Source organism: Pseudophryne corroboree, chromosome 6 (assembly GCF_028390025.1).
Source record: "Pseudophryne corroboree isolate aPseCor3 chromosome 6, aPseCor3.hap2, whole genome shotgun sequence".
Lineage (NCBI taxonomy): Eukaryota > Metazoa > Chordata > Amphibia > Anura > Myobatrachidae > Pseudophryne > Pseudophryne corroboree.
This window is the reverse complement of record NC_086449.1, coordinates 687972532-687997233: the sequence shown is the minus strand read 5'-3', so window position 1 is coordinate 687997233 and position 24702 is coordinate 687972532. Positions and strand designations below refer to the sequence as shown.

General features: G+C 46.0%; 18 non-coding genes and 2 pseudogenes across 18 annotated transcripts; 7 read left to right on the top strand and 13 right to left on the bottom strand.

Annotated features, from left to right (window-relative positions):
* Window positions 1-3092: 3092 nt before the first annotated feature.
* On the bottom strand, window positions 3093-3256 carry LOC134937931 (U1 spliceosomal RNA). The gene has a single exon (XR_010180616.1). It is a non-coding gene; the product is annotated as a U1 spliceosomal RNA (small nuclear RNA).
* A 144-nt stretch (window positions 3257-3400) lies between these two features.
* Window positions 3401-3516, top strand: LOC134938654 (U5 spliceosomal RNA). The gene has a single exon (XR_010181170.1). It is a non-coding gene; the product is annotated as a U5 spliceosomal RNA (small nuclear RNA).
* Window positions 3517-3786: 270 nt separating this feature from the next.
* LOC134938655 (U5 spliceosomal RNA) lies at window positions 3787-3902 on the top strand. Its single transcript, XR_010181171.1, has one exon. It is a non-coding gene; the product is annotated as a U5 spliceosomal RNA (small nuclear RNA).
* A 286-nt stretch (window positions 3903-4188) lies between these two features.
* On the top strand, window positions 4189-4304 carry LOC134938641 (U5 spliceosomal RNA). Its single transcript, XR_010181159.1, has one exon. It is a non-coding gene; the product is annotated as a U5 spliceosomal RNA (small nuclear RNA).
* A 275-nt stretch (window positions 4305-4579) lies between these two features.
* On the top strand, window positions 4580-4695 carry LOC134938677 (U5 spliceosomal RNA). Its single transcript, XR_010181188.1, has one exon. It is a non-coding gene; the product is annotated as a U5 spliceosomal RNA (small nuclear RNA).
* Window positions 4696-11325: 6630 nt separating this feature from the next.
* Window positions 11326-11489, bottom strand: LOC134937923 (U1 spliceosomal RNA). The gene has a single exon (XR_010180609.1). It is a non-coding gene; the product is annotated as a U1 spliceosomal RNA (small nuclear RNA).
* Window positions 11490-12160: 671 nt separating this feature from the next.
* On the bottom strand, window positions 12161-12323 carry LOC134938148 (U1 spliceosomal RNA). Its single transcript, XR_010180777.1, has one exon. It is a non-coding gene; the product is annotated as a U1 spliceosomal RNA (small nuclear RNA).
* A 152-nt stretch (window positions 12324-12475) lies between these two features.
* On the bottom strand, window positions 12476-12639 carry LOC134937959 (U1 spliceosomal RNA). The gene has a single exon (XR_010180640.1). It is a non-coding gene; the product is annotated as a U1 spliceosomal RNA (small nuclear RNA).
* A 670-nt stretch (window positions 12640-13309) lies between these two features.
* On the bottom strand, window positions 13310-13473 carry LOC134938117 (U1 spliceosomal RNA). Its single transcript, XR_010180758.1, has one exon. It is a non-coding gene; the product is annotated as a U1 spliceosomal RNA (small nuclear RNA).
* Window positions 13474-13625: 152 nt separating this feature from the next.
* On the bottom strand, window positions 13626-13789 carry LOC134937953 (U1 spliceosomal RNA). The gene has a single exon (XR_010180634.1). It is a non-coding gene; the product is annotated as a U1 spliceosomal RNA (small nuclear RNA).
* A 670-nt stretch (window positions 13790-14459) lies between these two features.
* Window positions 14460-14622, bottom strand: LOC134938064 (U1 spliceosomal RNA). Its single transcript, XR_010180725.1, has one exon. It is a non-coding gene; the product is annotated as a U1 spliceosomal RNA (small nuclear RNA).
* Window positions 14623-14773: 151 nt separating this feature from the next.
* LOC134937952 (U1 spliceosomal RNA) lies at window positions 14774-14937 on the bottom strand. The gene has a single exon (XR_010180633.1). It is a non-coding gene; the product is annotated as a U1 spliceosomal RNA (small nuclear RNA).
* A 559-nt stretch (window positions 14938-15496) lies between these two features.
* Window positions 15497-15660, top strand: LOC134938022 (U1 spliceosomal RNA). Its single transcript, XR_010180693.1, has one exon. It is a non-coding gene; the product is annotated as a U1 spliceosomal RNA (small nuclear RNA).
* Window positions 15661-15812: 152 nt separating this feature from the next.
* On the top strand, window positions 15813-15975 carry LOC134938078 (U1 spliceosomal RNA). Its single transcript, XR_010180731.1, has one exon. It is a non-coding gene; the product is annotated as a U1 spliceosomal RNA (small nuclear RNA).
* A 3305-nt stretch (window positions 15976-19280) lies between these two features.
* Window positions 19281-19444, bottom strand: LOC134937971 (U1 spliceosomal RNA). The gene has a single exon (XR_010180650.1). It is a non-coding gene; the product is annotated as a U1 spliceosomal RNA (small nuclear RNA).
* A 692-nt stretch (window positions 19445-20136) lies between these two features.
* On the bottom strand, window positions 20137-20278 carry LOC134938068 (U1 spliceosomal RNA; annotated as a pseudogene).
* Window positions 20279-20430: 152 nt separating this feature from the next.
* Window positions 20431-20594, bottom strand: LOC134937972 (U1 spliceosomal RNA). Its single transcript, XR_010180651.1, has one exon. It is a non-coding gene; the product is annotated as a U1 spliceosomal RNA (small nuclear RNA).
* A 692-nt stretch (window positions 20595-21286) lies between these two features.
* LOC134938070 (U1 spliceosomal RNA) lies at window positions 21287-21428 on the bottom strand (annotated as a pseudogene).
* A 152-nt stretch (window positions 21429-21580) lies between these two features.
* LOC134937925 (U1 spliceosomal RNA) lies at window positions 21581-21744 on the bottom strand. Its single transcript, XR_010180611.1, has one exon. It is a non-coding gene; the product is annotated as a U1 spliceosomal RNA (small nuclear RNA).
* Window positions 21745-23048: 1304 nt separating this feature from the next.
* TRNAN-AUU (transfer RNA asparagine (anticodon AUU)) lies at window positions 23049-23122 on the top strand. Its single transcript has one exon. It is a non-coding gene; the product is annotated as a tRNA-Asn (tRNA).
* Window positions 23123-24702: the final 1580 nt, after the last annotated feature.

Here is a 24702-nt window from a genome sequence, read left to right as displayed (position 1 = left end):
CTAGCGTAATTTTAAGAATTCTAGGGAAACTGGGGATCCATGGCAAAGTTCATCAAATGTCCATATCTCAAGTGGTCAAAACTCCTTCTTTGGTCCATCCGTTGTCTGTATAGCGTCTCATCAACTTCCTCGTCCAAGGGGGTCTTGTTATCTTGGAGAAAAACCAGAAAAACAGGTGAAAGAAACGGACCGTAGAAATCGCATTTTCATCACATCATTGTTTCTATCGTTGGGTCGTAAATCAAATCCAGGTTAATTACAGTTTCCTCACTCCTCAAACTCATCACTCTGGTACTTTGTTTGCAACTCATTAAAGCCTGCCCGCATCTAAATATCAATCCAATCGATATAACGACACCTAAGATACATAGTAGAAACTTCCCAACATCCATTATGACTCCTTGAGCCCAGTCTCCTAAACCAGAGAACCAATTTCGCGGGTTCAACCATGACACCCAACCAGTCAGCTCATTACCTACAGCAGCAAGAGTGAGATTGTGTTTTCGGTGAAATTCCCACTTTAATTGGAGAATATCGTCCATCTTTTGGTCTATGACCTCTACCGGATCCTCGGTGCTATTTGTGATATACGTGCAACACTTCACGCCGTACTGTGTTGCCAATGTAACACAATATCCGCCTGTCACTGCTGTGAGGTAATTAAGAACCATTCTATGCTGTACCAGTTCTGTTTTATAAGCTTGAAGTTCTCTTCCAGTGTATCTAAACGTGTCATCATACATTTCAGTGATATTATCTAACAAATTGGCGAGTGCGGAAATGTATCTATAATTCATCACTCCTCGAGCGGACATGAACAGGGAGCTCAGTTTGTAGTTGGTGCCTTCAGTAGCAGGCCACTTAACAGGGGCCTGCCTCAGGCAGCCTATTCTTAGCTATAAATTTTGACAAGAAAAGAAGAACTTGTTTTATGAGAATCTACAAGGGCTGCAGCAGGCTAGGTCTAATAGACATCTTTACTGCAGCTTCATCACTCCCAGCGGCGCTGTATACTCCCGTGCTCTGGTTGCTGGGTCACTGCAGCGGAGGGTCCGGTTTCATCCTAAGGTCAGTCACACACACACCACCCTTCCGGATCACGAGGCCGCTGATGAAGGGGAGCGTGGCCGTAGGGGGTGGACCGTGTGCGCACTGGCGTGGACACTGATTACTGGGCAGCCGCTCCACTAGCCACCAGGTACAGTTAAGGAGCACAGGTCTGGGGGGTTTTCTCCTATATTAACCCAATTTTGTACTGCCCGCAGCGCATTGTGATAGGTAATAGGGCCTGATTCAGGTTGGATTGCAATCACAATAAGCGATCCAACTGCAAAAATTGCTAAGAGCATACGCATGTGCCTGCATTTTCTGTGGCACCCCGCAGAGAATGCGATCGCCTCTGCCTGTCAATCGGGGCGGGGGGGGATAGGTGGGTCAGCAACACTCCATTTCCAAGTCAGGGATGGAGCGGTGCGGGGGCAAGGCTTCAAAATGGGGTCTGCAACGGAGGAGACACAGGGGGCGTGGTCACAGCGGCTGTATGACATCACATTCAGCCGCTGTGATCACAAAAATGGTGGCGGCTTCCTGCGCGCACATACAGTCTGCACCAGCAGGAGGCTACACCATGTTTTATGATCACGCTGAACTGCAGTGCGACTGCAATAACAGCATGGTCAAGAAGGGAGGCGTCATGCTGGGTGGCCATGCCCTTTCACTGTGCAGGAGCCAGCACCGCTCACACACTAGTCCCCGGGTGCAGCCCCCAACCCCCGGGACACCCGGAGCAACAAAATGTAGATTCAGGCCACCAGGCCACGCCCCTACCTATGAAACCATGCCTCCTTTTTACCATTGCGCTGCTTATCTGCGCGCACTGCATTACAATCTCCCTCGCCACCTCTCTGGGTGTCACCAGTGATAGTGACACCTCTGCCATGCTTGTAGCAGCTGGTCCTAAGATCTACGCCTCAAGCCCTGAGTGTTTGCCCTTGTGACTTGTTGATCATCACAGCGAAGCAGATGCTTACAGAAAACTGCAGGGGCTTAGATTGAAAATAAAAAAATTGATTGGTATAAGGTAGAGAGGAGCGGGTTCGGTTCTCCGAGAACCGAATTCCCCACGAACTCCACGTTGTTTACACTGGTCCGAGGCAGGCTCGGTTGTTCCCGCCTGACTCGGAAAACCTGAACAAGGGAAAATGTCATCATCCCGCTGTCGGATTCTCGCGAGATTCGGATTCCATATAAAGAGCTGCGCGTTGCCGCCATTTTTACTCGTGCATTGAAGAGAGAGCGGAATGGACGTGGCTATGTTCTCTCAGTGGAAATCTCAATATCAGTGCTCAGTATCAGTGATTACTTATTGCTGCTCAGTAATACTAGTAGTGTGTCTCTCCTGCTCAGTGTCAGTTCTCAGTAGTATCCTCATCAGTGCTCAGTATCACTGCTCATTGTCTTGTGCTGCATTGTGGTGCTCAGCATACTACAGTACATTACTAATAGTCCAGTGCTGCATCTTGCTGCTCAGTGTCAGTTCTAGTATCCTCATCAGTGCTCACTATCACTGTTCATTGCATTTTGGTTTTCTGTATACTACAGTAACATAGTAATATAGTAACATATAGTAACATAGTTTTTGAGGTTGAATAGAGGCAAATTGCCCATCGTGTTCAACCTGTTTTAAGTTGTGATGATTCTACATACTTGCTGAATAATGTTTTATGACTAGTTAGCTACTATAACTCATGTTACCCCCGGATTAACCATGTTGATATTTTAAGTATTATAACCTTAGATAGCTTTTTCATTCAGAAATGTATCCATTCCTTTTTTAAATCCAATTACAGAGTCCGCCATTACCACCTTCCCTGGCAGGGAATTCCACATCCTGATTGCCCTAACAGTGAAGATCATAGTATCTCACCTGGCAGGTAAGTAGGAGTTGGGCTAGAGCTGTGGAGGATTGCTGCTCGGGCACCCCCTGTCAAGTGAAGGAGATCCAACTGAGGCAGCACAAGGGAACTCTCGAAAGAAGAACAAGGCTAGAGGAAGATATGAGACAAAGAAATCTGACTTTTACCAGAGCTGACCAGAGGAAAGCACAAACACAGTCCCCCACTACCACAAATAATGCAGTCGAGTTTCCCACATTTGGGGAAATCACAGGGGTCAGCATACCCAGAATGCAATGAATGAACCTCACCCTGGGAGAACAATCTTCATGACCATGGTATCTCCTATGCAAAATAAGTATGATTTGGGATAGGGCTGGGGAGGGCCGCTGCTCAGGCACATCTCTGTCAAGTAAAGGAGATTCAGCTGAGGCAGCACAAGGGAACTCTCATCTGGGGACAACAACTGCAGGGAGAACACATATTTTCAGATGAAAATCTTGGTCATGCTCTGGTTTCTCTTCAGAACGAACAAATCTTTCGCCTTTTACTAAAGATTTCCGTGGAGAGGAGCAAAACTGAGTTTTACCTCAATTTTTGCATGCCCCATCTTTTTGGATTTTCTTTTATCGGTTTAAAGATAGAATGAGTGTGCTTTAATGAAAGCTCATTTGCATAGAAATTACAGTAAATGTTTGTTTCTTTTCAAACAGAACTTTCTTGACCATGCTACTTGCTTGAAAGATCTGGGAGCACATGGAATACAGTACAAACCATGCTTATAGCAAGGAGAAGCCAGGTGAGAAATCTGCTTTCTTTCAAATTGGGCGCTCACTTTGATCTGAATGAGGACTGCTGGCATGGCACTCAGGCGACAGGTGGAATCTTGGTCATGCTCTGGTTTCTCTTCAGAATGAACAAATCTTTCGCCTTTTATTAAAGATTTCCGTGGAGAGGAGCAAAACTGAGTTTTATCTCAATTTTTGCATGCCCCATATTATTGGGGTTTCTTTTATCAGTTTAAAGACAGAACGAGTGTGCTTTCTTGTTGGCTTTAATGTAAGTTTATTTGTATAACAATGACAGTAAATGTCTGTTTCTTTTCAAACAGAACTTTCTTGACCATGCTACTTGCTTGAAAGATCTGGGAGCACATGGAAAAGAGTACAAACCATGCTTATAGCAAGGGGAAGCCTGGTGAGAAATCTGCTTTCTTTCTTTCAAATTGGGTGCTCACTTTGAGCTGAATGAGGACTGCTGGCATGGCACTCAGGCGACAGGTGGAATCTTGGTCATGCTCTGGTTTCTCTTCAGAACGAACAAATCTTTCGCCTTTTACTAAAGATTTCCGTGGAGAGGAGCAAAACTGAGTTTTATCTCAAATTTTGCATGCCCCATCTTATTGGGGTTTTATTTTATCTGTTTAAAGATAGAACGAGTGTGCTTTAATGTAAGCTCATTTGCATAGAAATGACAGTAAATGTTTGTTTCTTTTCAAACAGAACTTTCTTGACTATACTAATTGCTTGAAAGATCTGGGAACACATGGAAAAGAGTACAAACCATGTTTATAGCTAGGGGAAGCCTGGTGAGAAATCTGCTTTCTTTCTTTCAAATTGGGTGCTCACTTTGAGCTCAATGAGAACTGCTGGCATGGCACTCAGGCGACAGGTGGAATCTTGGTCATGCTCTGGTTTCTCTTCAGAACTAACAAATATTTCGCCTTTTATTAAAGATTTCCGTGGAGAGGAGCAAAACTGAGTTTTATCTCAATTTTTGCATGCCCCATATTATTGGGGTTTCTTTTATCAGTTTAAAGACAGAACGAGTGTGCTTTCTTGTTAGCTTTAATGTAAGTTGCCATAGATGCAGTGAAACACACGTGTAGGGCACGGCGTGTCCGCGTGTATTTGACTCATGTGAAATGTTATAAAACAAAAATATATGATTATGATGTTAGCTGTTAGTCTCCACTAATAGGGAATAGAAGCTGAGCTATAAGAAAGGAATACACTAGATATGATGTCACTTAGCAATTACAATGTCTAAAGTGCATACAGATAGCTACTAATAACTCTTGATAAGAAAGTATATCAGTGTGGGTATATTTATATGATGGGATATTGGGACTAGTGAATATATATCACTCCTGCTGTCCAGATTGGCAATAACCAGACAATTATGATAAGAGTAGAGATGTCACATGGGCTGCTATAGATATTAATTTAATGCTGTATGTGTCATTTGTTACAAATGGATACATTTTCTATGAGTCAGCCTAGCAGCTGCATGTTCTAACAGAACACTATCCTCACACAGAATCTGCTAACCTTGAGATAACTAAATGACAGTGTGTAACAGTCTCTTTACTATAAGACTGTTACAAAGTAATATATATATTTGAAGTCAGTCTAGCAGCTGTGTGTTCCAGCAGTTTATAAGACAAAGAAAATCTCCTATTGTGGAATCTAGACACATGGGACTGCTGGCCTGTGTCATACTATTTCTATGTAATACCAGTAACATGTATATAACTGTTACATAATTGTTACAAATGGATAAATCTTTGAGTCAGCCTAGCAGCTGCATGTCCTAACAGGACACCATAAATCCTTTACAGTGTAACAAATTGATTGGTAACACTTAAAGGCTGGAGAGCAGTTATATGCCTTACTAGCATACTCAATATACCACATTATTACACCAGTTACCACGATTATTGACAGCGCATTTGATATATTATATTACCCTCACACTGAGTCTGTTTACCTTTAGATAACTAAGTGACCGAATATGTAACAGTTTCTCTATCATAAGACTGTTACAAAGTGAGATAGATATATTTGGAAGTCAGTCAAACAGCTGTGTGTTTCAGCGGTTTATAAGAAAATTCCTCATTGTGGAATCTGGACCACTAAGGGTTATTATATATATAGCACATGGAATTGCCACATCTCCCTATATGATAATTTCATTACACTGTAACATAATAAGAATTAACTCTTTAACAGTGTAAATAGAGAGTAATGAATCTCTGACACATGGAATATATTATTTCTTAGATGAATTGGATAAACCATTATGACAGACACTTTGCTTCCTAATAAGAATTGAGGTGGCTATACCTCTAAGGAAAGCATTATTGCCTACGCCTAGATCAGATTAAATAAGATCTGGCTGAATATATGAAGGAAGGTTGCTATTTATATGAGAATTGGAATTGCTATATTCCTTAAGGCAACCCCACCGATTGATATATGTTGTCAATTAAGTATATCTGAACGGCTATATCTGGACCAGATTTAATAAGATCTGGCTGATTATATGAAGGAGGGCTGCTATTTATATTGGAATTGCCATATTCCTTAAGGCAACCGCACCTGTTGGTATATCTCGCCAATTAACTATATCTAAACAGCTAAATTAAAGCTATTCATCATTTTTTTAGTTTGGATATTAATAAATATGATCTTTCCATGATGCATAGAGATTTCCCTATCAAGTGATTCCTTATCCGATATAGAAAGCTATCCCCCTGTGGTATTGAATTTAGGAATATAGTCTTAGGGGACACAGAGAAATAAGTGATCCCCATCTACCTAAGCACCCCACAAATTGGAGGTTAGCTTACCGGTTATACTCAATCACCCCCACAAATTCGCCAATGGGGATGGCTTCCCGGGAGGTAACCCCTATTGAGTGAAGGGAGTATATAGGATACGACCCAGTGGTACCTGACGACATAGATACTAACAGCTATTTAATAACATTACGCTAGAAAGTGATTATTAGCAACATATATATCTATATAAACAACCCCGCCAGGGTTGTGCCTTCAAAAATAATCACACACGGACACGCTTTTTAAACCTTTTTTTCACATCTCTTTATTCTTCTTATGCACATGTATGTTAGTTCTGTGATTTTAACCTTTATGTTTCACTGCAGTTTGGGATAATAATATTAATATTTATCCAATTTTAATACATACTTAATAAAGGTTATATTTTATGATTCATTCATTCTGTCCAGTGCGTCAACAGTGCAGATTTCTTCTTGTTTTTTCTCCCAAATTCTATAACAATGACAGTAAATGTTGTTTCTTTTCAAACAGAACTTTCTTGACCATGCTACTTGCTTGAAAGATCTGGGAGCACATGGAAAACAGTACAAACCATGCAGTATCACAAGAGCCTTTATTTGATCTTTCATGAAGATAGAGCAGAATTGAGGACACGTCAACAATTTCTGCCGAAGGTGGTTCATCTTTCCACATGGTGCCTTTGGCCACTGACACCTTCGTTGAGTCAAAGTCTCTGGCTGTGGTCAGAACTTTGAAAATTTATGTCACCAGAACGGTTCAGATTAGGAAAACAGAGGCTCTGTTTGTCCTGTATGCTCCCAACAGGATTGGGTGTCCTGCTTCCATGTAGACCATTATGCGCTGGATCTGTGGTAAGATTCAGCATGCTCATTCCATGGCAGGATTGCCGTTACTGAATTAGGTGAAGACCCATTCTACTAGAAAGGTGGGTTCATCCTGGGCAGCTGGTCGGGGAGTCTCGGCATTGCAACTTTGCCGAGCAGCTATTTAGTAAACACTTTTGCTAAGTTTTACAAGTTTGATACCTTGGCTGATGATAACCTCAAGTTGGGTCATTCGGTGCTGCAGAGTCGTACGCACTCTCCCACCCGTTCAAGAGCTTTGGTATAACCCCATGGTTCTTAATGTGACCCCAGCATCCTCTAGGTCGTATGAGAAAATAGGATTTTAATACCTACCGGAAAATCCTTTTCTCTTAGTCCGTAGAGGATGCTGGGCACCCGTCCCAGTCCATACTGTGTCTGCAGTTATTACTTGTGGTTATACACATGTTATGTTATGGTTCTGGTCAGCTTTTTGCTGCAATTGTTCATGCCGTTGGCTTGTGTTCTGTTGAATGCCACGTTCTGCGGCATGCTTAAAGTGTGATTTGGTAAGATGCTCACCTTAGTTTAACAATAAATCCTTTCCTCGAAATGTCCGTCTCCCTGGGCACAGTTCCTATAACTGGAGTCTGGAGGAGGGGCATAGAGGGAGGAGCCAGTTTACACCCTTTGAAAGTCTTAAAGTGCCCATGTCTCTTGCGGATCCCGTCTATACCCCATGGTTCTTAATGTGACCCCAGCATCCTCTACGGACTAAGAGAAAAGGATGCCCTTGCGCACTATCCTGACTTCTCCTCCCGTCTGCTTACTTTGTGCCTTCCAACGCACAATGCGAACTACAGGTGGTGCTGCAGGGCCCACACCCTTTTACTTGCCTTACAGAACAGCTCTGGAGCTGTTACAGTGCCCAGCTGCTGCAAGAAATCAGCTTGAATGCTTCAGGGGATGGGGCATGGCCAACATGAGCCACACACCAAAGGAGGGTGGGGGTGTTTAATGCGAACTAGGGGTCATCCAAGCACCGCAAAAGGCCGCCATGCCCTGCATGCCCCTTTTCTCTTTTCATATGCAGATGAGGGTTCCAGCCAACTTTGGCCCACATCTTGGATGACATCACCGTATGCAAATCCGTCTTCTGCAGACCTTCCCCCAGGAATGCTTGTACTAGTTGTTGCATATGGTTTGATATTTGATGGTGCTTCAATATTAGGCAGCCTTCCACCCTCCCATGTTCATCTGAACAGATGTGGTCTCCCTGCAGTTGTTGTCCCCAGACGAGAGTTCCCTTGTGCGTCCTCAGTTGAATCTCCTTAACTTGACGGGGGAGGGGCTGCCCGGGCAGCCACCCTCCCCAGCCCTATCCCAACTCATACTTATTTTGCATATGAGATCTCTTGATCATGAAGATTGTTCTCACAGGGTGAGGTTCATCCATTATATTTTAAAATAGGAAGGTACAAATTACATATTTGAATTGCATCTATGTGCTGGATTCAAATGTCCCCCCCCCCCTTCCTTTCTCAATTGTGCCCGTCAGCAGCTATTCTAAGGTTGCTGCCAATGGGTGTGACACATTAATTTCTTCTGTGGGGTACACTGGACTCCACAAGGATTCACATTGGGGTGTAGAGTAGGATCTTGATCTGAGGCACCAACCGGCTCAAAGCTTTTGACTGTTCCCAAGATGCTCAGCGCATCCTCCTCTATAACCCCGCTTCCATGAACAGGGAGCTCAGTTTGTAGTTGGTGCCTTCAGTAGCAGGCCACTTAACAGGGGCCTGCCTCAGGCAGCCTATTCTTAGCTATTAATTTTGACAAGAAAAGAAGAACTTGTTTTATGAGAATCTACAAGGGCTGCAGCAGGCTAGGTCTAATAGACATCTTTACTGCAGCTTCATCACTCCCAGCGGCGCTGTATACTCCCGTGCCCTGGTTGCTGGGTCACTGCAGCGGAGGCTCCAGTTTCTTCCTAAGGTCAGTCACACACACACCGCCCTTTCGGATCACAAGGCCGCTGATGAAGGGGAGCGTGGCCGTAGGGGGTGGACCGTGTGCGCACTGGCGTGGACACTGATTACTGGGCAGCCGCTCCACTAGCCACCAGGTAGAGTTAAGGAGCACAGGTCTGGGAGTTTTACTCCTATATTAACCCAATTTTGTACTGCCCGCAGCGCATTGTGATAGGTAATAGGGCCTGATTCAGGTTGGAATGCAATCACAATAAGCGATCCAACTGCAAAAATTGCTAACAGCATACGCATGTGCCTGCATTTTCTGCGGCACCCCGCAGAGAATGCGATCGCCTCTGCCTGTCAGTCGGGGCGGGGGGGGGGGAGAGGGGGGTCAGCAACACTCCATTTCCAAGTCAGGGATGGAGCGGTGCGGGGGCAAGGCTTCAAAATGGGGTCTGCAACGGAGGAGACACAGGGGGCGTGGTCACAGCGGCTGTATGACATCACATTCAGCCGCTGTGATCACAAAAATGGTGGCGGCTTCCTGCGCGCACATACAGTCTGCACCAGCAGGAGGCTACACCATTTTTTATGATCACGCTGAACTGCAGTGCGACTGCAATTACAGCATGGTCAAGAATGGAGGCGTCATGCTGGGTGGCCATGCCCTGTCACTGTGCAGGAGCCAGCACCGCACACACACTAGTCCCCGGGTGCAGTCCCCAACCCCCGGGACATCCGGAGCAACAAAATGTAGATTCAGGCCACCAGGCCACGCCCCTACCTATGAAACCATGCCTCCTTTTTACCATTGCACTGCTTATCTGCGCGCCCTGCATTACAATCTCCCTCGCCACCTCTCTGGGTGTCACCAGTGATAGTGACACCTCTGCCATGCTTGTAGCAGCTGGTCCTAAGATCTACGCCTCAAGCCCTGAGTGTTTGCCCTTGTGACTTGTTGATCATCATAGCGAAGCAGATGCTTACAGAAAACTGCAGGGGCTTAGATTGAAAATAAAAAAATTGATGGGTATAAGGTAGAGAGGAGCGGGTTCGGTTCTCCGAGAACCGAATTCCCGACGAACTCCACGTGGTTTACACTGGTCCGAGGCAGGCTCGGTTGTTCCCGCCTGACTCGGAAAACCTGAACAAGGGAAAATGTCATCATCCCGCTGTCGGATTCTCGCGAGATTCGGATTCCATATAAAGAGCTGCGCGTTGCCGCCATTTTTACTTGTGCATTGAAGAGAGAGCGGAGAGGACGTGGCTATGTTCTCTCAGTGGAAATCTCAATATCAGTGCTCAGTATCAGTGGTTACTTATTGCTGCTCAGTAATACTAGTAGTGTGTCTCTCCTGCTCAGTGTCAGTTCTCAGTAGTATCCTCATCAGTGCTCAGTATCACTGCTCATTGTCTTGTGCTGCATTGTGGTGCTCAGCATACTACAGTACATTACTAATAGTCCAGTGCTGCATCTTGCTGCTCAGTGTCAGTTCTAGTATCCTCATCAGTGCTCACTATCACTGCTCATTACATTGTGGTGTTCTGTATACTACAGTAACATAGTAATATAGTAACATATAGTAACATAGTTTTTGAGGTTGAATAGAGGCAAATTGCCCATCGTGTTCAACCTGTTTTAAGTTGTGATGATTCTACATACTTGCTGAATAATGTTTTTTATGACTAGTTAGCTACTATAACTCATGTTACCCCCGGATTAACCATGTTGATATTTTAAGTATTATAACCTTGGATAGCTTTTTCATTCAGAAATGTATCCATTCCTTTTTTAAATCCAATTACAGAGTCCGCCATTACCACCTTCCCTGGCAGGGAATTCCACATCCTGATTGCCCTAACAGTGAAGATCATAGTATCTCACCTGGCAGGTAAGTAGGAGTTGGGCTAGAGCTGTGGAGGATTGCTGCTCGGGCACCCCCTGTCAAGTGAAGGAGATCCAACTGAGGCAGCACAAGGGAACTCTCGAAAGAAGAACAAGGCTAGAGGAAGATCTGAGACAAAGAAATCTGACTTTTACCAGAGCTGACCAGAGGAAAGCACAAACGCAGTCCCCCACTACCACAAATAATGCAGTCGAGTTTCCCACATTTGGGGAAATCACAGGGGTCAGCATACCCAGAGTGCAATGAATGAACCTCACCCTGGGAGAACAATCTTCATGACCATGGTATCTCCTATGCAAAATAAGTATGATTTGGGATAGGGCTGGGGAGGGCCGCTGCTCAGGCACATCTCTGTCAAGTAAAGGAGATTCAACTGAGGCAACACAAGGGAACTCTCATCTGGGGACAACAACTGCAGGGAGAACACATATTTTCAGATGAACATGGGAGGGCAGAAGGCTGCCTAATACTGAAGCACCCCCAAACAACAAACCAAATGCAACTACTAGTGCAAGCATTCCTGGGGGAAGGCCTGCAGCAGATGGATTTGCATATGGTGATGTCATCCAAGCAGTGGGTCAAAGTTGGCTTCAACCCTCGTCTGCATATGAAAATAAAAAAGGGGTGTGCAGGGCATGGCGGCCTTTTGCGGCGCTTGGATGACCCCTAGTTCGCATTAAACACCTCCACCTTCCTTCGGTGTGGGGCTCATGTTGGCTATGCCCCAGCCCCTGAAGCATTCAAGCTGATTTCTTGCAGCAGCTGGGCACTGTAACAGCTCCAGAGCTGCTCTGTAAAGCAAGTAAAAGGGTGTGGGCCCTGCAGCACTACCTGTAGTTTGCATTGTGCGTTGGAAGGCACAAAGTAAGCAGACGGGAGAAGTCAGGATAGTGCACAAGGGCATAGAAGGGAGCGGCTCAAGAAAAGAGAAGTGGAAACAGACAGCAAACTAGGCTGGAGAGAGACCTGAGACAAAGAGATCTGAATTATACGAGAGCCGACCAGAGGAAACACAAATTATGTAATCAAGTGACCCACATTTGGGGAAATCGTAGGAGCAGCACACCCAGAGTGCATTGGGTGAGCCTTGCCCTGGGAGAAGCACCTTTCTGATAATAGTATCTCACCTGGCAGGTAAGTAGGAGTTGGGCTAGAGCTGGGGAGGGTCGCTGTTCGGGCACCCCCCTGTCAAGTGAAGGAGATCCAACTGAGGCAGCACAAGGAAACTCTCGAAAAAAGAACAAGGCTAGAGGAAGATCTGAGACAAAGAAATCTGACTTTTACCAGAGCTGACCAGAGGAAAGCACAAACACAGTCCCCCACTACCACAAATAATGCAGTCGAGTTTCCCACATTTGGGGAAATCACAGGGGTCAGCATACCCAGAATGCAATGAATGAACCTCACCCTGGGAGAACAATCTTCATGACAATGGTATCTCCTATGCAAAATAAGTATGATTTGGGATAGAGCTGGGGAGGGCCGCTGCTCAGGCACATCTCTGTCAAGTAAAGGAGATTCAACTGAGGCAGCACAAGGGAACTCTCATCTGGGGACAACAACTGCAGGGAGAACACATATTTTCAGATGAACATGGGAGAGCAGAAGGCTGCCTAATACTGAAGCACCCCAAACAACAAACCAAATGCAACAACTAGTACAAGCATTCCTGGGAAAAGGTCTGCAGAAGACGGATTTGCATACGGTGATGTCATCCAAGCAGTGGGCCAAAGTTGGCTGGAACCCTCATCTGCATATGAAAAGAGAAAAGGGGTATGCAGGGCATGGCGGCCTTTTGCGGCGCTTGGATGACCCTTAGTTCGCATTAAACACCTCCACCCTCCGTCGGTGTGGGGCTCATGTTGGCTATGCCCCAGCCCCTGAAGCATTCAAGCTGATTTCTTGCAGCAGCTGGGCACTGTAACAGCTCCAGAGCTGCTCTGTAAGGCAAGTAAAAGGGTGTTGACCCTGCAGCACTACCTGTAGTTTGCATTGTGCGTTGGAAGGCACAAAGTAAGCAGACAGGAGAAGTCAGGAGAGTGCACAAGGGCATAGAAGGGAGGGGCTCAAGAAAAGAGAAGTGGAAACAGACAGCAAACTAGGCTGGAGAGAGACCTGAGACAAAGAGATCTGAATTATACGAGTAGCCGACCAGAGGAAACACAAATTATGTAGTCAAGTGTCCCACATTTGGGGAAATCGTAGGAGCAGCACACCCAGAGTGCAATGGGTGAGCCTTGCCCTAGGAGAAGCACCTTCCTGATCATAGTATCTCACCTGGCAGGTAAGTAGGAGTTGGGCTAGAGCTGGGGAGGGTCGCTGCTCGGGCACCCCCCTGTCAAGTGAAGGAAATCCAACTGAGGCAGCACAAGGAAACTCTCAAAAAAAGAACAAGGCTAGAGGAAGATCTGAGACAAAGAAATCTGACTTTTACCAGAGCTGACCAGAGGAAAGCACAAACACAGTCCCCCACTACCACAAATAATGCAGTCGAGTTTCCCACATTTGGGGAAATCACAGGGGTCAGCATACCCAGAATGCAATGAATGAACCTCACCCTGGAAGAACAATCTTCATGACCATGGTATCTCCTATGCAAAATAAGTATGATTTGGGATAGGGCTGGGGAGGGCCGCTGCTCAGGCACATCTCTGTCAAGTAAAGGAGATTCAACTGAGGCAGCACAAGAGAACTCTCATCTGGGGACAACAACTGCAGGGAGAACACATATTTTCAGATGAACATGGGAGAGCAGAAGGCTGCCTAATACTGAAGCACCCCAAACAACAAACCAAATGCAACAACTAGTACAAGCATTCCTGGGGGAAGGTCTGCAGAAGACGGATTTGCATACGGTGATGTCATTCAAGCAGTGGGCCAAAGTTGGCTGGAACCCTCATCTGCATATGAAAAGAGAAAAGGGGTATGCAGGGCATGGCGGCCTTTTGCGGCGCTTGGATGACCCTTAGTTCGCATTAAACACCTCCACCCTCCGTCGGTGTGGGGCTCATGTTGGCTATGCCCCAGCCCCTGAAGCATTCAAGCTGATTTCTTGCAGCAGCTGGGCACTGTAACAGCTCCAGAGCTGCTCTGAAATGCAAGTAAAAGGGTGTGGGCCCTGCAGCACTACCTGTAGTTTGCATTGTGCGTTGCAAGGCACAAAGTAAGCAGACAGGAGAAGTCAGGAGAGTGCACAAGGGCATAGAAGGCAGCGGCTCAAGAAAAGAGAAGTGGAAACAGACAGCAAACTAGGCTGGAGAGAGACCTGAGACAAAGAGATCTGAATTATACGAAAGCCGACCAGGGGAAACACAAATTATGCAGTCAAGTTTCCCACATTTGGGGAAATCGCAGGAGCAGCACACCCAGAGTGCAATGGGTGAGCCTTGCCCTGGGAGAAGCACCTTCATGATCATAGTATCTCACCTGGCAGGTATGTAGGAGTTGGGCTAGAGCTGGGGAGGTCGCTGCTCGGGTACCCCCCTGTCAAGTGAAGGAGATCAAACTGAGGCAGCACAATGGAACTCTCGAAAGAAGAACAAGGCTAGAGGAAGATCTGAGACAAAGAAATCTGACTTTTACCAGAGCTGACCAGAGGAAAACACAAACACAGTCCCCCACTACCACAAATAATGCAGTTGAGTTTCCCACATTTGGGGAAATCACAGGGGTCAGCATACCCAGAATGCAATGAATGAACCTCACCCTGGGAGAACAATCTTTATGACCATGGTATCTCCTATGCAAAATAAGTATGATTTGGGATAGGGCTGGGGAGGGCCGCTGCTCAGGCACATCTCTGTCAAGTAAAGGAGATTCAACTGAGGCAGCACAAGGGAACTCTCATCTGGGGACAACAACTGCCGGGAGAACACATATTTTCAGATGAACATGGGAGGGCAGAAGGCTGCCTAATACTGAAGCACCCCCAAACAACAAACCAAATGCAACAACTAGTACAAGCATTCCTGGGGGAAGGTCTGCAGAAGACGGATTTGCATACAGTGATGTCATCCAAGCAGTGGGCCAAAGTTGGCTGGAACCCACATCTGCTTGGATAACATCACCATATGCAAATCCATCTGCTGCAGGCCTTCCCCCAGGAATGCTTGCACTAGTTGTTGCATTTGGTTTGTTGTTTGGGGGTGCTTCAGTATTAGGCAGCCTTCTGCCCTCCCATGTTCATCTGAAAATATGTGTTCTCCCTGCAGTTGTTGTCCCCAGATGAGAGTTCCCTTGTGCTGCCTCAGTTGAATCTCCTTTACTTGACAGAGATGTGCCTGAGCAGCGGCCCTCCCCAGCCCTATCCCAAATCATACTTATTTTGCATAGGAGACACCATGGTCATGAAAATTGTTCACCCAGGGTGAGGTTCATTCATTGCATTCTGGGTATGCTGACCCCTGTGATTTACCCAAATGTGGGAAACTCGCCTGCATTATTTGTGGTAGTGGGGGACTGTGTTTGTGTTTTCCGCTGGTCAGCTCTGGTAAAAGTCAGATTTCTTTGTCTCAGATCTTCCTCTAGCCTTGTTCTTCTTTCGAGAGTTCCATTGTGCTGCCTCAGTTGGATCTCCTTCACTTGACAGGGGGGTGCCCGAGCAGCGACCCTCCCCAGCTCTAGCCCAACTCCTACTTACCTGCCAGGTGAGATACTATGATCTTGAAGGTGCTTCTCCCAGGGCAAGGCTCACCCATTGCACTCTGGGTGTGCTGCCCCTGCGATTTCCCCAAATGTGGGAAACTTGACTGCATAATTTGTGTTTCCCCTGGTCGGCTCTCGTATAATTCAGATCTCTTTGTCTCAGGTCTCTCTCCAGCCTAGTTTGCTGTCTGTTTCCACTTCTCTTTTCTTGAGCCGCTCCCTTCTATGCCCTTGCGCACTATCCTGACTTCTCCCGTCTGCTTACTTTGTGCCTTCCAACGCACAATGCGAACTACAGGTAGTGCTGCAGGGCCCACACCCTTTTATTTGCCTTACAGAGCAGCTCTGGAGCTGTTACAGTGCCCAGCTGCTGCAAGAAATCAGCTTGAATGCTTCAGGGGCTGGGGCATAGCCAACATGAGCCCCACACCGAAGGAGGGTGGAGGTGTTTAATGCGAACTAGGGGTCATCCAAGCGCCGCAAAAGGCCGCCATGCCCTGCATAACCCTTTTCTCTTTTCATATGCAGATGAGGGTTCCAGCCAACTTTGGCCCACTGCTTGGATGACATCACTGTATGCAAATTCGTCTCCTGCAGACTTTCCCCCAGGAATGCTTGTACTAGTTATTGCATATGGTTTGATATTTGATGGTGCTTCAGTATTAGGCAGCCTTCCGCCCTCCCATGTTCATCTGAAAAAATGTGGTCTCCCTGCAGTTGTTGTCCCCAGACGAGAGTTCCCTTGTGCTTCCTCAGTTGAATCTCCTTAACTTGACGGGGGAGGGGCTTGCCCGAGCAGCCACCCTCCCCAGCCCTATCCCAACTCATACTTATTTTGCATATGAGATCTCTATATCATGAAGATTGTTATCACAGGGTGAAGTTCATCCATTATATTTTAAAATAGGAAGGTTCAAATTACATATTTGAATTGCATCTATGTGCTGGATTCAAATGTCCCCCCCCCCCTTCCTTTCTCAATTGTGCCCGTCAGCAGCTATTCTAAGGTTGCTGCCAATGGGTGTGACACATTAATTTCTTCTGTGGGGTACACTGGACTCCACAAGGATTCACATTGGGGTGTAGAGTAGGATCTTGATCTGAGGCACCAACCGGCTCAAAGCTTTTGACTGTTCCCAAGATGCTCAGCGCATTCTCCTCTATAACCCCGCTTCCATGAACAGGGAGCTCAGTTTGTAGTTGGTGCCTTCAGTAGCAGGCCACTTAACAGGGGCCTGCCTCAGGCAGCCTATTCTTAGCTATTAATTTTGACAAGAAAATAAGAACTTTTTTTATGAGAATCTACAAGGGCTGCAGCAGGCTAGGTCTAATAGACATCTTTACTGCAGCTTCATCACTCCCAGCGGCGCTGTATACTCCCGTGCCCTGGTTGCTGGGTCACTGCAGCGGAGGCTCCGGTTTCTTCCTAAGGTCAGTCACACACGCACCGCCCTTCCAGATCACGAGGCCGCTGATGAAGGGGAGCGTGGCCGTAGGGGGTGGACCGTGTGCGCACTGGCGTGGACACTGATTACTGGGCAGCCGCTCCACGAGCCACCAGGTACAGTTAAGGAGCACAGGTCTGGGGTTTTTTCTCCCATATTAAACCAATTTTGTACTGCCCGCAGCGCATTGTGATAGGTAATAGGGCCTGATTCAGGTTGGATTGCAATCACAATAAGCGATCCAACTGCAAAAATTGCTAAGAGCATACGCATGTGCCTGCATTTTCTGCGGCACCCCGCAGAGAATGCGATCGCCTCTGCCTGTCAATCGGGGCAGGGGGGGAGAGGGGGGTCAGCAACACTCCATTTCCAAGTCAGGGATGGAGCGGTGCGGGGGCAAGGCTTCAAAATGGGGTCTGCAACGGAGGAGACACAGGGGGCGTGGTCACAGCGGCTGTATGACATCACATTCAGCCGCTGTGATCACAAAAATGGTGGCGGCTTCCTGCGCGCACATACAGTCTGCACCAGCAGGAGGCTACACCATTTTTTATGATCACGCTGAACTGCAGTGCGACTGCAATTACAGATTGGTCAAGAAGGGAGGCGTCATGCTGGGTGGCCATGTCCTGTCACTGTGCAGGAGCCAGCACCGCTCACACACTAGTCCCCGGGTGCAGCCCCCAACCCCCGGGACACCCGGAGCAACAAAATGTAGATTCAGGCCACCAGGCCACGCCCCTACCTATGAAACCATGCCTCCTTTTTACCATTGCGCTGCTTATCTGCGCGCACTGCATTACAATCTCCTTCGCCACCTCTCTGGGTGTCACCAGTGATAGTGACACCTCTGCCATGCTTGTAGCAGCTGGTCCTAAGATCTACGCCTCAAGCCCTGAGTGTTTGCCCTTGTGACTTGTTGATCATCATAGCGAAGCAGATGCTTACAGAAAACTGCAGGGGCTTAGATTGAAAATAAAAAAATGTATGGGTATAAGGTAGAGAGGAGCGGGTTCGGTTCTCCGAGAACCGAATTCCCCACGAACTCCACGTGGTTTACACTGGTCCGAGGCAGGCTCGGTTGTTCCCGCCTGACTCGGAAAACCTGAACAAGGGAAAATGTCATCATCCCGCTGTCGGATTCTCGCGAGATTCGGATTTCATATAAAGAGCTGCGCGTTGCCGCCATTTTTACTCGTGCATTGAAGAGAGAGCGGAGAGGACGTGGCTATGTTCTCTCAGTGGAAATCTCAATATCAGTGCTCAGTATCAGTGGTTACTTATTGCTGCTCAGTAATACTAGTAGTGTGTCTCTCCTGCTCAGTGTCAGTTCTCAGTAGTATCCTCATCAGTGCTCAGTATCACTGCTCATTGTCTTGTGCTGCATTGTGGTGCTCAGCATACTACAGTACATTACTAATAGTCCAGTGCTGCATCTTGCTGCTCAGTGTCAGTTCTAGTATCCTCATCAGTGCTCACTATCACTGCTCATTACATTGTGGTGTTCTGTATACTACAGTAACATAGTAATATAGTAACATATAGTAATATAGTTTTTGAGGTTGAAAAGAGGCAAATTGCCCATCGTGTTCAACCTGTTTTAAGTTGTGATGATTCTACATACTTGCTGAATAATGTTTTATGACTAGTTAACTACTACAACTCATGTTACCCCCGGATTAACCATGTTGATATTTTAAGTATTATAACCTTGGATAGCTTTTTCATTCAGAAATGTATCCATTCCTTTTTTAAATCCAATTACAGAGTCCGCCATTACCACCTTCCCTGGCAGGGAATTCCACATCCTGATTGCCCTAACAGTGAAGATCATAGTATCTCACCTGGCAGGTAAGTAGGAGTTGGGCTAGAGCTGTGGAGGATTGCTGCTTGGGCACCCCCTGTCAAGTGAAGGAGATCCAACTGAGGCAGCACAGGGGAACTCTCGAAAGAAGAACAAGGCTAGAGGAAGATCTGAGACAAAGAAATCTGACTTTTACCAGAGCTGACCAGAGGAAAGCACAAACACAGTCCCCCACTACCACAAATAATGCAGTCGAGTTTCCCACATTTGGGGAAATCACAGGGGTCAGCATACCCAGAATGCAATGAATGAACCACACCCTGGGAGAACAATCTTCATGACCAAGGTATCTCCTATGCAAAATAAGTATGATTTGGGATAGGGCTGGGGAGGGCCGCTGCTCAGGCACATCTCTGTCAAGTAAAGGAGATTCAACTGAGGCAGCACAAGGGAACTCTCATCTGGGGACAACAACTGCAGGGAGAACACATATTTTCAGATGAACATGGGAGGGCAGAAGGCTGCCTAAAACTGAAGCACCCCCAAACAACGAACCAAATGCAACTACTAGTGCAAGCATTCCTGGGGGAAGGCCTGCAGCAGATGGATTTGCATATGGTGATGTCATCCAAGCAGTGGGTCAAAGTTGGCTTCAACCCTCGTCTGCATATGAAAAGAAAAAAGGGGTGTGCAGGGCATGGCGGCCTTTTGCGGCGCTTGGATGACCCCTAGTTCGCATTAAACACCTCCACCCTCCTTCGGTGTGGGGCTCATGTTGGCTATGCCCCAGCCCCTGAAGCATTCAAGCTGATTTCTTGCAGCAGCTGGGCACTGTAACAGCTCCAGAGCTGCTCTGTAAAGCAAGTAAAAGGGTGTGGGCCCTGCAGCACTACCTGTAGTTTGCATTGTGCGTTGGAAGGCACAAAGTAAGCAGACGGGAGAAGTCAGGATAGTGCACAAGGGTATAGAAGGGAGGGGCTCAAGAAAAAAGAAGTGGAAACAGACAGCAAACTAGGCTGGAGAGAGACCTGAGACAAAGAGATCTTAATTATATGAGAGCCGACCAGGGGAAACACAAATTATGCAGTCAAGTTTCCCACATTTGGGGAAATCGCAGGGGCAGCACACCCAGAGTGCAATGGGTGAGCCTTGCCCTGGGAGAAGCATCTTCATGATCATAGTATCTCACCTGGCAGGTAAGTAGGAGTTGGGCTAGAGCTGGGGAGGGTCGCTGCTCGGGCACCCCCCTGTCAAGTGAAGGAGATCCAACTGAGGCAGCACAAGGGAACTCTCGAAAGAAGAACAAGGCTAGAGGAAGATCTGAGACAAAGAAATCTGACTTTTACCAGAGCTGACCAGAGGAAAGCACAAACACAGTCCCCCACTACCACAAATAATGCAGTTGAGTTTCCCACATTTGGGGAAATCACAGGGGTCAGCATACCCAGAATGCAATGAATGAACCTAACCCTGGGAGAACAATCTTCATAACCATGGTATCTCCTATGCAAAATAAGTATGATTTGGGATAGGGCTGGGGAGGGCCGCTGCTCAGGCACATCTCTGTCAAGTAAAGGAGATTCAACTGAGGCAGCACAAGGGAACTCTCATCTGGGGACAACAACTGCAGGGAGAACACATATTTTCAGATGAACATGGGAGGGCAGAAGGCTGCCTAATACTGAAGCACCCCCAAACAACAAACCAAATGCAACAACTAGTGCAAGCATTCCTGGGGGAAGGCCTGCAGCAGATGGATTTGAATATGGTGATGTCATCCAAGCAGTGGGTCAAAGTTGGCTTCAACCCTCGTCTGCATATGAAAAGAATAAAGGGGTGTGCAGGGCATGGCGGCCTTTTGCGGCGCTTGGATGACCCCTAGTTCGCATTAAACACCTCCACCCTCCTTCGGTGTGGGGCTCATGTTGGCTATGCCCCAGCCCCTGAAGCATTCAAGCTGATTTCTTGCAGCAGCTGGGCACTGTAACAGCTCCAGAGCTGCTCTGTAAAGCAAGTAAAAGGGTGTGGGCCCTGCAGCACTACCTGTAGTTTGCATTGTGCGTTGGAAGGCACAAAGTAAGCAGACGGGAGAAGTCAGGATAGTGCACAAGGGTATAGAAGGGAGGGGCTCAAGAAAAAAGAAGTGGAAACAGACAGCAAACTAGGCTGGAGAGAGACCTGAGACAAAGAGATCTGAATTATATGAGAGCCGACCAGGGGAAACACAAATTATGCAGTCAAGTTTCCCACATTTGGGGAAATCGCAGGGGCAGCACACCCAGAGTGCAATGGGTGAGCCTTGCCCTGGGAGAAGCATCTTCATGATCATAGTATCTCACCTGGCAGGTAAGTAGGAGTTGGGCTAGAGCTGGGGAGGGTCGCTGCTCGGGCACCCCCCTGTCAAGTGAAGGAGATCCAACTGAGGCAGCACAAGGGAACTCTCGAAAGAAGAACAAGGCTAGAGGAAGATCTGAGACAAAGAAATCTGACTTTTACCAGAGCTGACCAGAGGAAAGCACAAACACAGTCCCCCACTACCACAAATAATGCAGTTGAGTTTCCCACATTTGGGGAAATCACAGGGGTCAGCATACCCAGAATGCAATGAATGAACCTCACCCTGGGAGAACAATCTTCATGACCATGGTATCTCCTATGCAAAATAAGTATGATTTGGGATAGGGCTGGGGAGGGCCGCTGCTCAGGCACATCTCTGTCAAGTAAAGGAGATTCAACTGAGGCAGCACAAGGGTACTCTCATCTGGGGACAACAACTGCAGGGAGAACACATATTTTCAGATGAACATGGGAGGGCAGAAGGCTGCCTAATACTGAAGCACCCCCAAACAACAAACCAAATGCAACAACTAGTGCAAGCATTCCTGGGGGAAGGCCTGCCGCAGATGGATTTGCATATGGTGATGTCATCCAAGCAGTGGGTCAAAGTTGGTTCAAACACCTTTGCAAAGTTCTATAAGTTTGATACCCTGGCTGAGGAGGACCTCCTGTTTGCTCAATCGGTGCTGCAAAGTCATCCGCACTCTCCTGCCCGTTTGGGAGCTTTGGTATAATCCCCATGGTCCTTACGGAGTCCCCAGCATCCTCTAGGACGTAAGAGAAAATAAGATTTTAAACCTACCGGTAAATCTTTTTCTCGTAGTCCGTAGAGGATGCTGGGTGCCCGTCCCAAGTGCGGTCTACTTCTGCAAGACTTGTATATAGTTATTGCTTACATAAGGGTTATATGTTAGTTTTCATCGGTCTTGGACTGATGCTATGTTGTTTTCATACTGTTAACTGGGTAGTATATCACAAGTTATACGGTGTGATTGGTGTGGCTGGTATGAATCTTGACCTTGGATTAACAAAAATCCTTTCCTCGTACTGTCCGTCTCCTCTGGGCACAGTTTCTCTAACTGAGGTATGGAGGAGGGGCATAGAGGGAGGAGCCAGTGCACACCCAGATCTAAAGTCTTTCTTAAAGTGCCCATGTCTGCTGCGGAGCCCGTCTATCCCCCATGGTCCTTACGGAGTCCCCATCATCCTCTACGGACTACGAGAAAAAAAAATTACCGGTAGGTTTAAAATGTTATTTTTTTCTCTGCAACCCACTGCTAAATTGTGCTTCCTAGCTGTTTTTTATAAAATCACTTAATTAAATCTAACTCTGATTACGTCAGAGAAGGCCAGGTACCCTACACCATAAGAGGGGGTTTGAAATTTTGACTTGTCTACTTAAAGATCACCAAAATCTGATGACAAGGTCAATTACATCCCTGGGTGGGATTGAACCACCAACCTTTTGGTTAATAGCCCATGTAAGTGCAAGAAATCCTGAAGCACTCACTCATCATGGGAAAGTACCAATGTGTTTCTTACAAAAATTCTCCAGATTATTGACTTTTTAAAGTTTTTCTAGGAAACGTTCTAGATGAATGCTTATTAGCCTTTGTCAGTATTGACTTTTGCAAGGTGTCTCTGTGGCGCAATCGGTTAGCATGTTTGGCTATTAACCAAAAGGTTGGTGGTTCAATCCCACCCAGGGATGTAATTGACCTTGTAATCAGATTTTGGTGATCTTTAAGTAGACAAGTCAAAATTTCAAAAAAAACCCTTATGGTGTAGGGTACCTGGCCTTCTCTGATGTAATCAGAGTTAGATTTGATTAAGTGATTTTATAAAAAAACAGCTAGGAAGCACAATTTAGCAGTGAGTTGCAGAGAAAAAAAATTATGCTGGCAGAAAAGTCCAATTGAGTGATTAAACAGCTCTTCATTTTCTGATTTTATGTTTATGCTAACAAATTTGCTCTCTGAAAAGTGTCCACAAAGCCAAGTCTCTGATTAACACCTTTGTAGGAATGGTTTTTCACCTATTACTGAATTAAACTTGCTTCATTGGAAAGGCATCAAAGATGCATCCTCATTTCAATGTCTACTGAAATAATACAGGTTGACACCAGGAAATGTCACTGCATCATTGCTGCTTCCTCATGGGGAAGTCTGTTTAATGTGAAAACAAGGTGATATCTAATCAGCACACAGGTAAGGAATTAAGAAAATCTTTCTTTATGGGTGAAGATGTTTCTCACAAATTGTTGTCCCAATGCATCATTGAAATTCAAGATGGAAGATGATTTTCATATATCACTTGTACATTTTGCATTGCTCTTCTGGTGACAATGTAGTTTGTTTTTGTCAATTACCATTTCAGTAATAGGGTAAAGAAAATTAAGTGGATTTTTTAAAGAAAACAATGCTGTCAATATACTATTAAAACAAATTAAAATGATAAAAGTTATTGTACTTTAAGTAAAAATAAAAGAGCCAAAATATCAATCCCAGTTTTTGATTACTTTAATTATAAAAAAAAAAATGCACATAGCAGAGGATAGTTTCGATCAATTGACCTCTGGGTTATGGGCCCAGCATGCTTCCATTGCACTACTCTGCTGCTCATGGAAGTGTAAGAGATCCTGAAGACTAAATTGATTAAAGGCCTAAAAGTACTGGACTATAAGGAAAGACTTACTAGGCTGAATATTTATACACTAGAAAAGAGGTGCCTAAGAGGAGATATTATTAATATCTTCAAATATGTAAAGATACATAACAAAGAGTTATCAGAGGAATTATTTATTAAAAGAACACGTGGTCACTCGCTGCGACTGGAGGAAAGTTCAGAACGCAATGGAGGAAAGGTTTCTTCACTGTTAGGGCAATCAGGATGTGGAATTCCCTGCCAGGGAAGGTGGTAATGGCGGACTCTGTAATTGGATTTAAAAAAGGAATGGATACATTTCTGAATGAAAAAGCTATCCAAGGTTATAATACTTAAAATATCAACATGGTTAATCCGGGGGTAACATGAGTTATAGTAGCTAACTAGTCATAAAACATTATTCAGCAAGTATGTAGAATCATCACAACTTAAAACAGGTTGAACACGATGGGCAATTTGCCTCTATTCAACCTCAAAAACTATGTTACTATATTACTATGTTATTGTAGTATACAGAACACCACAATGCAATGAGCAGTGATAGTGAGCACTGATGAGGATACTAGAACTGACACTGAGCAGCAAGATGCAGCACTGGACTATTAGTAATGTACTGTAGTATGCTGA